The sequence below is a fragment of the Oncorhynchus keta genome, chromosome 22 (assembly GCF_023373465.1).
Source record: "Oncorhynchus keta strain PuntledgeMale-10-30-2019 chromosome 22, Oket_V2, whole genome shotgun sequence".
NCBI lineage: Eukaryota > Metazoa > Chordata > Actinopteri > Salmoniformes > Salmonidae > Oncorhynchus > Oncorhynchus keta.
This window is the reverse complement of record NC_068442.1, coordinates 9,902,111-9,918,438: the sequence shown is the minus strand read 5'-3', so window position 1 is coordinate 9,918,438 and position 16,328 is coordinate 9,902,111. Positions and strand designations below refer to the sequence as shown.

Here is a 16,328-nt window from a genome sequence, read left to right as displayed (position 1 = left end):
TGAAAAACATCCCCACAGCATGATGCTGCCACCACCATGCTTCACAGTAGTGATGGTGCCAGGTTTCCTCCAGACGTGACGCTTGGCATTCAGGCCAAAGAGTTTAATCTTGGTTTCATCAGTCCAGAGAATCTTGTTTCTCATGGTCTGAGAGTACTTTAGTTGCCTTTTGGCAAACTCCAAGCGGGCTGTCCTGTGCCTTTTATTGAGGTGTGGCATCTGTCTGGCCATTCTACCATAAAGGCCTGATTGGTGGAGTGCTACGAAGATGGTTGTCCTTTTGGAAGGATCTCTGGAGCTCTGTCAGAGAAACCATCGGGTTCTTGGTCACCTCCCTGACCAAGGCCCTTCTCCCCCAATTGCTCAGTTTGGCTGGGCGGCCAGCTCTAGGGAGTCCTGGTGGTTTCTTCCATTTAGGAATGATGGCCACTGACTTCTTGGGGAACTTCAATGCTGCATAATTGTTTTTGGTACCCTTCCGCAGATGTGTGCCTCAACACAATCCTGTCTCGGCGCTCTAGGACAATTCCTTCGACCTCGTGGCTTGGTTTTGCACTGACATGCACTGTCAACTGTGGGACCTTTATATCGACAGATATGTGCCTTTCAAAATCATGTCCAATCAATTGTATTTACCACAGGTGGACTAAATAAGGTATTTCTGTTTTATATTTTCTATAAATTAGAAAACATTTCTAAACCTGTTTTCACTTTGTCATTTATGGGATTGTTTGTAGATTGCTGAAAAAAATATTATTTAATGCATTGTAGAATAAGGCTGTAATGTAACAAAATGTCAAAATCAAGGGGTCTGAATACTTTCCTAATGCACTGTAGGTAATGTTTTGTCTTAAACAATTAAGCACTTTGGGTGATGCTAGTTTTGCTGGTGATCAGCATATGCTAGTATGCTGGTGATCAGTTTGTTAGTTAGTATGCTGGTCACCAGCAAAAACAGCACTGGTCACCAGCATATGCTGTTTTTTTCAGCAGGGGACTTTGGCCAGTCATTATTCTTGGCAATGTAGGAAATCCTTTCTAAAGTACATCCTCTGCCTGCTTCTGTGTTCAGACCATATTTCTACCTCTGCCCAGTGAGCGCTTCCTGCCCAGGACCAGCTGGCTTGTGAGTGGATTGGAATGGACAATAGAATGTAAGGCCCACATTCACTTTACCTTCAGTTTGACATTTATTACAAACTAGCACTTCAATATGGACACCTGACTCTTCACTTGGATTTTCTGGATGTTTTGAAGATGGAGACCTAGCTCGATCCCAGATCTTTTATGCAGTCGGTGTGACAATGACCACGCGGATTTGGTAAGATGGCACCAACGGATATAGGATCAGGCTAATGGAAACCCACTGTACCCACATTCAGCTGGTCGTCTACCTACCATTCCGAGAGGTGCAGCTGGAGTTGGTGGAGCCAGCTAAGTGCAAGTATGTTCTCTAGACGCTGAGACCCCCACAGCAGGCCCGCTGTGTGCTGGACTAGAGAGAGAGAGAGGGTAAGGACACCTGCCAGGTAGGCTACAACACAGCATGCTGTCTGACTCTGCATGTCAAAATCTATAACAGTGTTATTATGCTTCAGTGGTCTCTGTCCAGTGTCTGGTGGAGGATCTCTGGGTATTTTCAGGCATAACAGTTCCTCTGTTCAGACTTCCCATCATTCCTTTGAGAGGTCCTTTATCAGATAGTGTTGTATTCTCCCATCTCCAGCAGGACTCTGTGGGTCCTCTGATCTACCCCAGAGAGGATGGCCACTGGGCCATGGTGGGGGTCACCTCCTGGGGGAAGGCTGTGGCCGGAGCCGGATCAACAACAAGGCCGAGTCTCCAGCCAAGATAGGATCCCCGGGGGTCTTTACTGATGTCAAGATGCTCCTGCCCTGGATCGAGAGGAAACTCGGAAGGTCATCTAACACGTTTTAGTCAGTGTGAGCCATGCAGGTCTGGATTTGTTTAATTAATTGGTTTAACAGATGGTCTAACAAATTGTTTGGTTTTGTTCATCAGCAGACGCTTCTTCTCATCATTTCCACACTGCATTTACTTGCATTTTGAAAACTTTTGAAACTGCGCCCACATCCTCTTTGTCATCTGATTAGCGACTACATTTCTATTTACACAAATGCAATTTGTACAATTAACCTTTACTGTATGATGTGACTGTCGTCTTTGAACAGTGCATTTGATGCTGATTGTGTGTGCACTGTGCTGCAGGACTTTGCAGTGAGGGATAGGCCTGTGAGGGTCTCAAACCCAAACCTTACAGTCTGTCTCGACAACAACGAGTGGGTGTCAGTGAACAGGCCCGTTGCATTGGGGGGAGAGCTGTGCTGAATTGAATGCTCTTATTGAATGCACTTTAATTAAATACGCTTTTAGGCCAATTTACTCACCACTTGACAGCTGTCATGGGCAGCAGGTAGCCAAGCTGTTAGACAGGCGAGCAGGCAGCCAGCGGGTTGCTGTTATCAAATCCTAGATTCCATTGCCTCTGTTGTGCCCTTGAGCAAGGCACTTAATGCCTCACAACAACAGCCCCCTGGGTGCCCAGTGTGGAAGCCCACCCCCACACCTCTCCAAAAGCCTGTATGCATGTACTGTAAGTCAAATTTTGGTTGGACCTTGTGTGCAATTGACCAATAAAGTGATCTTAATCAGTTTAGTCAAAAGGTGGAATACTTGTGACAGTTTTTTTTCACAAAGTAATAGATTGACCCTGTAGGAATATATATACTTTAGATGAAACTGTTCTTGGAACATCAAATGCATCCAATCAGTTTTCCATACTGATTCTTTGTCTCTGTCTCTCTCTGTGTACAGTGGCAAGAAAAAGTATGTGAACCCTTGGATTTAATAACTGGTTGACCCTCCTTTGGCAGTAATAACCTCAATCAAATGTTTTCTGTAGTTGTGGATCACACCTGCAGAATGGTCAGAATGAATTTTGAACCAGTCCTCTTTACAAAACGTTCAGTTCAGCAATATTCTTGGGATGTCTGGTGTGAACCGCTCTCTTGAGGTCATGCCACAGCATCTCAATCGGGTTGAGGTCAGAACTCTGACTGGGCCACTCCAGAAGGCGTATTTTCTTCTGTTGAAGCCATTCGGTTTTACTTCTCTGTTTTAGGTCGTTGTCCTGTTGCATCACCAAACTTCTGTTGAGCTTCAATTGGCGGACAGGTAGCCTTTACATTCTCCTGCAAAATGTCTTGATAAAATGAATTCCCAAGTTCTCTGACAACGATGGCAAGCTCTCCAGGCACTGAGGCAGCAAATGATGCTCCCTCCACCACACTTGACAGTTGGGATGAGGTTTTGATGTTGGTGTGCTGTGCCTTTTTCTTCTTCTTCTCCACACATATCTTGTGTGTTCCTTCCAAACTGGACTTTCATCTGTCCACAGAATATTATACCAGTAGCGCTGTGCAACATACTGGTGCACTTTGGCAAACTGCAGACGTGCAGCAATGTTTTTTTTTGGACAGCAGTGGCTTTCGTGGTGTACTCCCATGAACACCATTCTTGTTTAATGTTTTACGTAACGTAGACTCGTCAACAAAGATGTTAGCACGTTCCAAAGATTTCTGTAAGTCTTTGTAGTCATCTTTGTAGAAGGGCCACTCCTAGGGAGAGTAGCAACAGTGCTGAACTTTCTCCATTTAGAGACAATTTGCCTTACCGTGGACTGATGAAGATCAAGGCTTTTAGAGATACTTGTAACCTTTTCCAGCTTTATGCAAGTCAATAATTATTCATATTAGGTCTTCTGAGATCTTTTGTTCGAGGAATGGTTCACATCAGGCAATACTTCTTGTGAATAGCAAACTCAAATGTCGTTTTTTTCATGGGGCAAGGCAGCTCTAAACAACATCGCCAATCTCCTCTCATTGATTAGATTCCAGGTTAGCGGACTCCTGACTCCAATTAGCTTTTGGAGAAGTAATTTTCCTAGCGGTTCGCATACTTTTCCCAGCCTACACTGTGAATGTTTAAATGATGAATTCAATATAGACAAGAAAAATACAATTTGTGCGTTATTAGTTTAAGCACACTGTGTTTGTCTATTGTTGTGACTTACATGAAGATCAGATCAAATTTGATGACCAATTTATGCAGAAATCCAGGAAATTCCAAAGGGTTCACATACTTTTTCTTGCCACTGTATATTTCTGGTCCATCAACGTTTCTTTAGGGAGGAATATTTTTTTTGTTTGAATTTTACCCACTTTTCTCCCCAATTTCGTGGTAACCAATTGTTAGTAGTTACTATCTTGTCTCATCGCTACAACTCCCGTACGTGCTCGGGAGAGACGAAGGTCGAAAGCCATGCATCCTGCGATCCACAAGCCGCACTGTTTCTTAACACAGCGCGCATCCAACCCGGAAGCCAGCCACACCAATGTGTCGGAGGAAACACCGTGCACCTGGCGACCTGGTTAGCGTGCACGCTAGTGCGTGATGAGACAAGGATATCTCTACCGGCCAAACCCTCCCTAACCCGGACGACGCTAGGCCAATTGTGCGTCGCCCCACGGACCTCCCGGTCGCGGCCGGCTGCGACAGAGCCTGGGCGTGAACCCAGAGTCTCTGGTGGCACAGCCCTAGACCACTGCGCCACCTGGGAGGCCAGGGAGGAATATTCTGCTGGAATTCCTGGAATTTGACAAAGAATGACACCCTCTGTCACAGTGACCAGCTCACAGTATTTGTGGGTTCAGACTCCGAGTAGCCTATTGGTGAGAGATGAGGTTGTGTTGACCCTAGTTTGACCCTTCCCACCGGTTGATTTGGAGGGTTTTGACTTTGATGTCACATTGGCTTTCTCTCAGTGGTGGAAAAAGTACCCAATTGTCATACCTTAGTAAAAGTAAATATACCTTAATAGAAAATGACTAAATAGAAAATGACTACTTGAGTAAAAGTCTAAAAGTATTTGGTTTTAAACATTTTTTTTCACCTTTATTTAACCAGGTAGGCAAGTTGAGAACAAGTTCTCATTTACAATTTTGACCTGGCCAAGATAAAGCAAAGCAGTTCGACACATACAACAACACAGAGTTACACATGGAGTAAAACAAACATACAGTCAATAATACAGTAGAAAAATAAGTCTATATACATACTTCAGTATCAAAAGTAAATGTAATTGCTAAAATATACCTAAGAATCAAAAGTTAAATCCTTTCACATTCCTTATATTAAGAACCAGATGACACCATTTTATTTGCTTCTTTAAAAGGATATCCAGGGGCACACTCAGACATAATTGACAAATTAAGCATTTGCGTTTTAGTGAGTCCATCAGATCAGAGGCAGTAGGGATAACCAAGGATGTTCTCTTGAGAAGTGTGTGAATTGGACCATTTTCCTGTCCTGATAAGCATTTGAAATGTAACGAGTACTTTTGGGTGTCAGGGAAAATGTATAGAGTAAAAAGTACATTGTTTTCTTTAGGAATGTAGTAAAGTAAAAGTTGTCAAAAATATGAATAGTAATGTACAGATACCCCAAAAAAACAACTTAAGTCGAAATACTTTAAAGTACTACTTAAGTATTTTTACACCACTGGGTTCTCTTAGGAAGGTTCTGTGGCAGTCCCCCCCCCAGCCCCAGTGCTAAACGATTTCCACAAGGGCTCCACTTTGTGTCTGACGTCAGTGGAACAGGAAGCGGATTTGTTGTTAGATTCCGAGGTGTAACCGCTATGTCAGGCCATGCATACTTGGCTCGCCAAGCCTAACCCCACTCACCCCAGGGATAGAAAAACTCTCAGAGTTAACAACAGAACATTAAACCAGTTACCATTGCAGAAGTGCTCTATGTCAAAACTGTGTTTTTGGATTATAAAAATGACAGACTGAAACTGATGGCTGGATCCTCATAGCATTTGTTTTCTGCTAAATAATTATTTAGTTCTCTGTTTATACTGCAAATACCTGTGTATTGTGTTCGTGACATGATGATAGAGTACGTTGTTTGGCAGAGCTATGTGCTGTGTCTCATGTTTCATCACCATGCCTGATGACTGGATGTGTCTAGTCCCTCAGAGTTCCTGACAATGGATAGGCTCCCTACTCTCTTTCAGTCCTAGCAGAGCCCTTATTAGCCACACACCCTCCAAGTGCTGTTAGTCAGACATGTGCAAGTATGCACACACGCATATACACACATCCCCATGGGGCTAACTGAATTCTAATTCCAAATTCTATAGCTGACTCTCCCATAGTTACAGAGCATTCAGGGGGCACACAGCAGTCCCATGACCAGGCAATGAGGTGCAGAGGGTCTGTGATAAACACAAACTCCTTTACTGTAACTACACCACGTGGGTCAGAAACAGGAGCCAAGATGGCTGGCTGACAGTGTTTGTGTTGTATGGAGGCACATGTATTGTCAAGGGTTAAGTGTGCGACAGGGTTCGTGTAGAGCCACAGGCAGGGCTTGTGGCTAATAATATGTCCTTTGTGTTTGTGCAGCGTCGGGATGTGGCACCGTGGCACTAGTCCAGGATCAGAGGGCCGTTCAGAGTTTCAACTACCCACAATCCTACAGCAACAACTCTGCCTACCACTGGGTCTGCCCCCCAGGATCATGTTGTCAAGGTGACACATGTTGACCTATACCTCTTATGCAGAGGGGGCTTTAATATTTTGTGTATTGTCCTGTGCAAGGCCATTGTGACCGAAGGGATACCCCAGATCTCTGATTGCTCCCAGTGGAATCATGAATACGGTCTCTGGTGTGGATGGGATCAGTTTACCTGTACTGGAAAGAATGTGTTACTCACTTTGATGCAACCATAACAACAATAATAACAGCAACAGACTGCAATAGTGTTGCTGCACATGTCACATTTTTTTTGCTGAAATTACAATTATTTAAGAGTTTACAGCTTAGTGCAAGGATGATGTTGTATTCCTTTGTTATTTTATTCTCTTATCTTGCGGCGTGACTTCGATGACTTTGACTTGGAGCAGTCAGATGACTGCAGTCTGGTTCGCTGATTTGTACTTGGAGATGTGGACGCAAATCAAATGTTATTAGTCACATACACAAGGTTAGAAAATGTCAATGCGAGTGTGGTGAAATGCTTGTGCTTCTATTTCCGACAGTGCAATAATATCTAACAAGTAATTTAACAATTCCCTAACAACTACCTAATACACAGAAATCTTAAGGGATGGAATAAGAATATGTAAGTATATGGATGAGCGATGGGCGAGTGGCATAGGCAAGGTGCAGTAGATGGTATAAAATACAGTAAATACATGTGATATGAGTTATGAGTTATGTAAACATGATTAAAGTGGCATTATTTAGAGTGTATTGTATAAAGTGACTAGTGATCCATTTATTAAAGTGGCCAGTGATTGGGTCTGAAGCTGTTTTTCAGTCTCTCAGTCCCAGCTTTGACGCACCTGTACTGACCTCACCTTCTGGATGGTAGCGGTGTGAACAGGCAGTGGCTCAGGTGGTTGATGTCCTTGATGATGTTTTTGGTCTCCCTGTGACATCGGGTGCTGTAGGTACCATGGAGGGCATGTAGTTTGCCCCCGGTGATGCGTTGTGCCGACCGCACCACCCTCTGGAGAGCCTTGTGGTTGAGGGCGGTGCAGTTGCTGTACCAGGCTGTGATACAGCCCGACAGGATGCTCTCGATTGTGCATCTGTATAGTTGTCAGGGTTTTGGGTGACAAGCCACATTTCTTCAGCCTCCTGAGGTTGAAGAGGAGCTGTTGCGCCTTCACCACACTGTCTGTGTGAGTGGACAGTTTCAGTTTGTCTGTGATATGTACGCCGAGGAACTTAAAACTTTCCACCTTCTCCACTACTGTCCCTTCCTTTGTGGATAGGGGGGTGGGTGCTCCCTCTGCTGATTCCTGAAGTCCACGATCATCTCCTTTTGTTGACGTTGAGTGAAAGGTTATTTTCCTGACACCACACTTCGAGTGCCCTCACCTCCTCCCGGTAGGCTCTTGTCGTTGTTGGTCATCAAGCCCACTACTGTTGTGTCATCTGCAAACTTGTTGATTGAGTTGGAGGCGTGCATGGCCACACAGTCGTGAGTGAACAGAGAGTACAGGAGGGGGCTGAGCACGCACCCTTGTGAGGCCCCAGTGTTGAGGGTCAGCGAGGTGGATATTTAGTTTCCTACCTTCACCACCTGGGGGTGGCCCGTCAAAGTCCAGGACCCAATTCTGCAGGACAGGGTTCAGACCCAGGGCCTCCAGCTTGATGATGAGCTTGGAGGGTACTATGGTGTTGAATGCTGAGCTATAGTCAATGAACAGCATTCTTACATAGGTATTCCTTTTGTCCAGATGGGATAGGGCAGTGGGGCGGTATGCAAACTGAAGTGGGTCTAGGGTGGCCGGTAAAGTGGAGGTGATCCTTGACTAGTCTCTCAAAGCACTTCATGATGACAGAAGTGAGTGCTACGAGGCAGTAGTCATTTAGTTCAGTTCTTTGCCTTCTTGGGTACAGGAACAATGGTAGCCATCTTGAAGCACGTGGGGACAACAGACTGGGATAGGGAGTGATTGAATATGTCTGTAAACACACCAGCCAGCTGGTCTGCGCATGCTTTGAGGACGCGGCTAGGGATGCCGTCTGGGCCAGCAGCCTTGTGAGGGTTAACACGTTTAAATATTTTTACTCATGTCAGCCACGGCGAAGGAGAGAGAGGGGGGGACGCAGTCCTTGTTAACGGGCCGCGACGGTGGGACTGTATTATCCGCAAAGCAGGCAGAGAAGGTGTTTAGTTTGTCTTGAAGCGTGACGTCGGTGTCCGTGACATGGCTGGATTTCTTTTTGTTGTCCATGATTTCCTGTAGATCCCGCCACATGCATTTCAAGTCTGAGCCATTGAATTGCTACTCCACCTTGTCCCTGGACTGGCTTTTCACTTGTTTGATTGCCTTGCGGAGGGAATAGCTACACTGTTTATATTCAGACATATTCCCAGACCTCTTTCCATGGTTAAATGCGTTGGATCGCGCTTTCAGTTTTGCCTGAATGCCGCCATCTATCCACAGTTTCTGGTTAGGGTAGGTTTTAATAGTTACAGTGGGTACAGCATCTCCAATGCACTTTATAAATGCACTCACCGACTCAGCGTATAGGTCGATGTTGTTCTCTGAGGCTAACCGGAACATATTCCAGGCCACGTGATCAAAACAACCTTTTGGTCGGACCAGCGTTGAATGGTTCTCGTCACTGGAGCATCCTGTTTGAGTTTCTGCCTATACGTCAGAAGGAGCAAGAGAGGAGATGGGTACAGAACCTGATCCTAAGAGCAATAAGTCAATACGCCTATCCAAATTGATAAGACTTTTAAGCCACATGAATAATTGTAATAGACGCTGAAATATAAATGAACAAAACATTAACTCAAGCTGAAAGATCTCTCACCTACAGTACACACACACAAACGCACACATACAGTTGAAGTCTGAAGTTTACATACATTTAGGTTGGCGTCATTAAAACACATTTTTCAACCACTCCACACATTTCTTGTAAAAAAAACGATATTTTTGGCAAGTCGGTTAGGACATCTACTTCGTGTATGACACAAGTAACTTTTCCAACAATTGTTTACAGACAGATTATTTCACTTATAGTTCACTGTATCACAATTTCAATGGGTCAGAAGTTAACATACATTAAGTTGACTGTGCCTTTAAACAGCTTGGAAAATTCCAGAAAATGTCATGGCTTTAGAAGCTTCTGATAGCCTAATTGACATAATTTGAGTCAATTGGAGGTGTACCTGTGAAAGTATATCAAGGCCTACCTTCAAACTTAGTGACTCTTTGCTTGACATCATTGGAAAATAAAACGAAATCAGCCAAGACATCAGAAAACAAATTGGAAGATTGAAAAATTTGTGAAGATGCTGGAGAAAACGGGTACAAAAGTATGTATATCCACAGTAAAACGAGTCCTATATTGACATAACCTGAAAGGCCGCTCAGCAAGGAAGAAGCCAATGCTAAAAAAAAGCCAGACTATGGTTTGCAACTGCACATGGGGACAAAGATCCTACTTTTTAGAGAAATGTCATCTGGTTTGATGAAACGAAAATAGAATTGCTTGGCCATAATGACCATCGTTATGTTTGGAGGAAAAAGGGGGAGACTTGCAAGCTGAAGAACACCATCCCAGCTGTGAAGCACAGGGTGGCAGCATCATGTTGTGGGGGTGCTTTACTGCAGGAGGGACTGGTGCACGTCACAAAATAGATGGCGTCATGAGGGAGGAAAATTAGAGCACTTGGCCTTTATTAAACTAAAAGTAATCACTTGAAGTAATCATGTTCAAATTTCCAACTGTGGGGCCCCCATTGATTTTGTTAGTCACTCTCACTCAGATATTAAACCCCTACAACTCCAGAACGCCGCAGCCCGTCTGGTGTTCAACCTTCCCAAGTTCTCTCACGTCAGCTCCTCCGCTCTCTCCAAACTGTAAACCATTGCCTCGGAGCAACAAACCTCCAGGCTCTGATCAGGCCCTACACCCAAACAAGGGCACGTTCATCCACCTCTGGCCTGCTGCTCCCTACCAAAGTACAGTTCCCGCTCAGCCCAGTCAAAACTGTTTCTGGCTCCCCAATGGTGGAACAAACTCCCTCACGACGCCAGGACAGCGGAGTCAATCACCACCTTCCGGAGACACCTGAAACCCCACCTCTTTAAGGAATACCTAGGATAGGATAAAGTAATCCTTCTCCCCCCTTAAAAGATTTAGATGCACTATTGTAAAGTGGCTGCTCCACTGGATGTCATAAGGTGAATGCACCAATTTGTAAGTCGCTCTGGATAAGAGCGTCTGCTAAATGACTTAAATGTAAAATGTAATATCATATTAAAAACTGTAAACATTTCTCTCCAACAAATGGAAAAATGGACATTAGCTGTAAAACTGCACATTTTTCCTGGTTTAAGCACTTCATGTGTAGGTTGGTCTTGCTGAAAGGGATGCACAATGGTACTGGAAAAGCTCCTCCCTATCAATGGAATAAAATATACTCTAAAGTAGGATACTATACTGGTAAATTTAACAGTTAGACAGAAGAATACAATTGATTCTATGGGATCTTCCAATCTTTACACCAGTGTGTTCGAGACCAAGACCGGAGCGAATCGAGGGGGGACAATGCAAAAATGCAAGTCCAATTCAAGACCATGATTGTAATTTTGTAATACCGATTTGTTGAGTTAGTTAGCGATAACTGGTATATATCATACATTTAAACGTGTTTTCTAACCTACCGGCTACCTGGAGTGGCAGGTAGCCTCCTGGTCAGAGCGTTGAAGATTGCTGGATCGAATCCCCTTGCTGACAAGTTAAAATCTGATGTAGGCAGTTAACTCACTGTTTTTAGGTAAACTGTTCCATGCCAAAAACCAGTTGAGCTGCACACTCTTGTTGCCTGCAGATTATATTCTGATAACTAGGCTGCGGAGCGCATGTGATTATTTCACGCGTTTGTGTAGGCTACTATGCGATTGTGTAGGCTACTCTGTGCATGATTGCTCTATTGTACTACTACATCACCGTACACTACTTTGATAGCATCAGTAGAGATTAAGAAGTGAGTAAAAGCAATGCCCATTGTTTTACAAAAAGTGCGCTCTCCTACATGAGTGCGCGGGTATTACTGTTGTTGTCCTTTCAGAATCACGAAACTGTCACATACTGAAGGCCTATAGGTTCGCCACTTCGCAAACATGTTTATAAAATATAAATAAATAGTTTTATTTACTCCGCTGGTCTCTGGAAGAAATTAGGAGTCTTCACTGTCTAAGACCTAGTACAAATGTTTTCGACACGGAGACACTCTGTGGTCTCGAGTACTGCAACACTGCTTTACACTAAACATTTGTTTGTTTATTAACTTTAAATTCCATTTGGAGTAACGTCCTTCTAAATGAATGTAGGTTGGCCTTTTCCCAGTTTCTGGTTGGTCCAAACTGTGGGCGTGTCTCATCTGTCCAATCACTATTGGTGCTTCTCAACACAGCAGTGAGAATAGACCAATTGATGTTTACAGACGTCGGATCAAAAATGTATCATTCTTTTGTCGCAATCAAGAAATTCAAATGAGCATCAAAATCCGTAGTTCTCTTTCTCTCAATGTGGGGGCAGTAATGCCAATTTAGAAATGTTGTTACTAAATTTAGCAGCTTTTCAGACTACCCTGGCAAAAAAAAATCAAACAGCACCTCACCTAGCAACAAATTTAGCTACTTTAAACAATTTATTTGGAACTTTTAGCAATTTTTGAAGTGACTCAAATGCTGAAATGCACGCATTTTCCCTCCAAATGACACAAGAACGATTTTCTCTTTCACACACTCAGTCACAACACAAGTGCCTGGCTGCAAAAGTGCATTGTGAAGAACGTCAGCAGCAGGCCAGCAGCAATTTCAGAAAATTGCAAATCATTGTTGGCTGACTGCAGCAGGTTTCGACGAGCCAAACCCAATGAATAAGTTAGTCACGAATGTTTGATCTTGAACAGAACTAACAACATCAATCAACATGTCTCAATCAAAACTGTACAGCCAGAAGTACAGAAAAGACTGAGTCTGTACCTGAACAAATGTCAAATCATTCACTGTGTGGGGCAGTCGAATCATTAGGACCAGTACCAGCTCTCGCTCGGTCTAACACTTAAAGCACCAGACAGAATATTAATACATGTCCTACTGGTACTGTAGACATATAGGTCCTATTACTGCAACAATCACATGTACCAACATGTATCTGAAATGCAGCCGTACGCTTCAACAACTCTAGTTTTAAATAGCTTAATTAATAACACAACATACAGTGCATTCGGAAAGTATTCAGACCCCTTGACTTTTTCCAAGTTAGAGGCATAAAGTTAGAGGCATAAAAAGCATAGAAAGTTAAAGCATAGAAAGTCAAGAGGCATAAATATCACCCCCCCCAAAAAATGCTAACCTCCCCTGTTATTGGTAATGGTGAGAGGTTAGCATGTTTTGGGAGTTATGATCTGTGTTCCTCTAACTTCCTCACTCATCACTATTCACGATTCATTCATGATTTTCCATAATCATGGTAGAATCCACATCAACATAGAAGTGTCCAGAAACACATTATATTCTTACGTACAATAAGTGACATTTCTAAACAGTTAAACAGATATGTATCAAAATATCCTTAAATAAAAGGGGGCATTCTGTACTGTCGCCTCATATGAAACATTTGATCTCAAATCCAAAATACTGGAGTATAGAGCCAAACTTTTGCTACACTGTCCAAATTCACATGGAGGGGAGTGTAACTGTGTGTGTATGTGTGTGCGCCTGCATGCCTGCACGTGTGTTTGTGACCTCTCAGACTCGTGTGGAATGTCTCATGTCTGTGCGCCTCAACCCCCAGTGAGTCTCTGGAGGGAGAGGGCGTCATAGCACTCCAGGCCCTGAGAGGTGCGCCTCAGCCTGGACATTGAACATATCTGCACTGGGGCCATTATCCAGCCTGCCTGGGTCCTCCTAGGCCTGTGAGTGTCACACCAACACATATCCTATACTTTTTCATAGGTGAAAATGTTAATAAAAATAGATAACACACATCCTATAGTATTATATTCATTTGGTGCAAAATAAATGGGGTATTTGAAGCGTTTGAAATCTCCTGCCCTCTACTTTTTCGTAGATGAATATGAATATTCATAAAAACAGATCATAACACCAGGTAGAGACCCAAAGAATCAGGTAGGAAGCATCCTCTGTCTTCCTATCCCTTACTCAGTGTGTCAATCTCCCCCCACTTGACAAACACACATACATACTGTGGCAGACCAGAGGGTTTGGTCAAAACGTTTACACAGATCAGACAGTAGGATTAGCTCGGTTTCAAGGGTGTTTTATTTGAATAACAAAAGAAAAGGTCTCCCCCATGAGACCATCTCCGGGATACCGTCTTCTGGGCTCTGGGTCTTGCTGTATCCTGTGGGGAACAAAAACTGAACTCCCTCCTTTTACCTCTGGAACTGTCCAACTATACAGGAGTAACCTTTCTTCCCCAGTCTCTTCTCCCGTGAGCTGCCCTTCTGGCAGCTTTATGGGACCCGTCCAGCTGGTGAGCAGTCAGCCCTTGATTACTCACCAATCACAAGCAGCCCCAAATAGTCCTGGCCGGAGAGCCCGTCGAGACCTGGCACATCCAGCAGAGGGAGCCATTGCCTCGTGATGTATACTCCATCTGTCACCAGGCCTCAACAAGTCTCCCCCTGGTGGCTGACCTGACATACAGCTATAGCTGTACCCCCGCTGCTCCTCACTGAGCAAGCCCAGTCCTATCTGTCCTGCTTGGGACAGGAAGTCCCACCCTTCCAGGTCTGCATAGTCTCATCGCGGGAGGGTCTGACAGGTACGTACAGTTTCGTGCCATACTGTGTTTAACCCATAACAAGACACCATGACAAAGCAAAAAGGTAACTTTAGCACGATGAGTGTTGTTCTTAAAAGTTGAAGTGGAAACGGGGTATGTGTATGTATAAATATGACATTACCTCATTAAAATGTCTGCACATCAGGGAAATATTTGCTGGAAATGTGTGTGTGTGTGGCAACATTCCCCATCCAACCTGACAGAGCTTGAGAGGATCTCCAGAGAGGAATGGGAGAAACTCCCCAAATACAGGTGTGCCAAGCTTGTAGCGTGGTACCCAAGAAGACTCGATGCTGTAATCGCTGCCAAAGGTGCTTCAACAAAGTACTGAGTAAAGGGTCTGAATACTTATGTAAATGTGATATTTTTTATTTATTTATTTTTTATAAATATGAAAATATTTCTAAACCTTTTTTGCTTTGTCATTATGGGGTATTGTGTGTAGATTGATTGAGGGGAAACAACTATTTAATCAATTATAGAATAAGGGTGTAACGTAACAAAATGTGGGAACAGTCAAGGGTTCTGAATACTTTCCGAATGCACTGTATATGATGTAAATAAGAACAGTAGTCTATTTTGTATTATTAGGTATCCCCATTAGCTGCTGCCAAGGTAGCAGCTACTCTTGCTGGGGTCCAACCACATTAAGGCACGTCATACAAAAAAAGAAAACAGTACATCATATAACATTACTACACCATTACATATCCACTACATAAAATGTACAGTATAAACCGTGTGGTTTGAGCCTTCAATATCACCATACGACAATAACACAGTATGTGTGGGTGTGTGTGTTTGTGTGTCTCTTCACAGTACGCTGTTCCATAAGGGGTAGTTTTAACCAGGTTTTTTTCAATCTGATTTTAATAGTGCACAGCTATATTCAGGTCTCTTTCAAAGATGTTTGACCGGACTCTGGCTGAAGAACATTTAGAGACTTGTCCCGAAGCCAATCCAGCTGTATGCTTAGGGTCTTTGTACTGTTGGAAGGTGAACCTTCATCCCAGTCTGAGGTCCTTGGTGCTCTGGAGCAGGTGTTCATCAAGGATTTCTCTGTACTTTGCTCCGTTGATCTTTGCCTTGATCCAGACTAGTCTCACAGTCCCTGCCGCTGAAAAACATACCCACAGCATGATGCTGCCACCACCATGCTTCATCGTAGGGATGGTGCCAGGTTTCCTCCATCGTGACTCTTGACATTCAGGCCAAAGAGTTCAATCTTGGTTTCATCAGACCAGAGAATCTTGTTTCTCGTGGTCTGTGAGTCTTTAGGTGCCTTTTGGCAAGCTCCAGGCGGGCTGTCATGTGCCTTTTACTGATGAGTGGCTTCCGTCTGGTCACTCTACCATAAAGGCCTGATTGGGTGAGTGCTGGGGAGATGGTTGTCCTTCTGGAAGGTTCTCCCATCTTCACAGAGGAACTCTAGAGCTCTGTCAGAGTGACCATCGGGTTCCTGGTCACCAAACTGTGCCTCGACACAATCCTGTCCCTGAGCTCTGTGGACAATTCCGTCGACCCCATGGCTTGGTTTTTGCTACTCTGTGGGACTTTATATATAGACAAGTTTGTGCCTTTCCAAATCATGTCCAATCAGTTGAATTTACCACATGTGAACTCCTATCAGGTTGTAGAAACATCTCAAGGATGATCAATGGAAACTGGATGCACACGAGCTCCATTTCTAGTCTCATAGCCAAGAGTCTGAATACTTGTGTAAATAAGGTATTTCAGTTTTCTATTTGTAATAAATGATTAACAATTTCTAAAAACCTGTTTTCACTTTGTCATTATGGGGTATTGTGTGTCGATTGATAACGCTGTAACATAACAAAATGTGTAAAAAGTCAAGGAGTCAGAATACTTTTCGAATGGAGTGTATA

General features: G+C 43.7%; 1 long non-coding RNA gene across 2 annotated transcripts; it reads left to right on the top strand.

Moving 5' to 3' along the window:
* Positions 1–1,074: 1,074 nt before the first annotated feature.
* LOC118400739 (uncharacterized) lies at positions 1,075–7,339 on the top strand. 2 transcript variants are annotated; one of them, XR_004829087.1, is made up of 3 exons: positions 1,075–1,154; positions 1,258–1,512; positions 1,727–2,665. It is a non-coding gene; the product is annotated as an uncharacterized LOC118400739 (long non-coding RNA). The 2 variants fall into 2 exon arrangements; XR_008075353.1 differs by adding an exon at positions 6,492–7,339 and having other exon boundaries at positions 1,129–1,512; positions 1,727–1,956.
* Positions 7,340–16,328: the final 8,989 nt, after the last annotated feature.